General features: G+C 48.4%; 1 long non-coding RNA gene across 2 annotated transcripts in view; it reads left to right on the plus strand.

Annotated features, from left to right (window-relative positions):
* The first annotated feature begins 77 nt into the window (after nt 1-77).
* The window catches only part of LOC108165781 (uncharacterized), a 3,187-nt gene continuing 2,119 nt past the window's right edge, over nt 78-1,145 (plus strand). The window contains exon 1 of one of the 2 annotated variants that reach the window (XR_001776123.1): nt 78-166. This is a non-coding gene — a long non-coding RNA (uncharacterized LOC108165781). The remainder of the gene's footprint in view (nt 167-1,145) is intronic. The other variant, XR_001776122.1, reaches the window with a different exon arrangement.

Raw genomic sequence — 1,145 nt, forward strand, 5'->3', positions numbered from 1 at the left:
CGCGGCGGGGTACGTGGTGCGCGGGGCGGCCGCGGTGGAAATGTGGGAGGAAAGCGGAAAGCTGACGGCTACAGCCAGCCAGATTCCAAGCGCCGCCAGACCAGTAGTCAGAACTGGGGCTCCCAACCCATTGCTCAGCAGCCGCTCCATGGCGGGGACCATGCTGGTAACTATTCCGGGTACAAATCTGACAACCAGGAATTTTATCAGGATTCTTTTGGGCAGCAGTGGAAGTGAAACCAGTGAAACCAGTAGCGCTCTAAAACAAACCGCTGCTGGTTACAGACTCACTCTGATTGGTTGCCTGCAGGTTTTCCTCCAAATTGGTGACATCTGGCAACATCTGTACATATTTTAAAATCAGCTTGGACTCCAAACATAACCCCACCCCCACCTGTTTCTGGCGAACTGCTCTTCTTCTTCCCTTTGTTTTGACCATTTTAAAGGCCGTTTTTTAGAGGCAGTTTTGTGCTGCAGCTCAAGCTTTCTGTATGTTTTTACACTCTGGTTTCCATGTTTTGAGTAGCTAACAGCAACAAGCATTTGTCTCCTAAACATGTATTTAAAGCGCTGAAATGACGATTTGTATTGCGTGTGTTGTTCCTGAGAAGAACCAGAGGATCCTGTTCGGCTTGTATTCTCTGCTGTTTGTCTGCTTTAATAAACATACACACACTCGTGTACAAAAACTACTTCAAATTGTGTTAAATTCATGTTTGGGCAAATTCTCTCTTCAAATTTCCTTCAAATTTAAGGCTCCTTGTGGAAGAAATGGACTGAAGGTTTGCCAGTTGGCCCCGTGCTCCAGCGTCACCTTGCATGCCGTCAGATCCCAGATCACCTACTCCTGTATGTGTAGTGACATACTCCATCCTTATCAGTTCCTCTCATGTCCAAAAACATCAATGTCTCACAAATTGGTGTCCTAAATTCACTGGACGCAGCATCAACAGCTGAGGGGGGGAGTCGAAGCACAATTTGACTTTAGTCTCAGAGCGAAGCTTTTCCTGTCCCAGAAGGATCTTCCTCGCTGTTTCCCTGCTGGATTCTAGCCGCAGTGGTGGGACCGCTAACCGCAAGCTAGCTGCGCTAAGCCCAACATGGTGGGACCGCTAACCGCAAGCTAGCTGCGCTAAGCCCAACAT

This window comes from Poecilia reticulata, linkage group LG21 (genome assembly GCF_000633615.1).
Source record: "Poecilia reticulata strain Guanapo linkage group LG21, Guppy_female_1.0+MT, whole genome shotgun sequence".
NCBI classification, from domain to species: domain Eukaryota; kingdom Metazoa; phylum Chordata; class Actinopteri; order Cyprinodontiformes; family Poeciliidae; genus Poecilia; species Poecilia reticulata.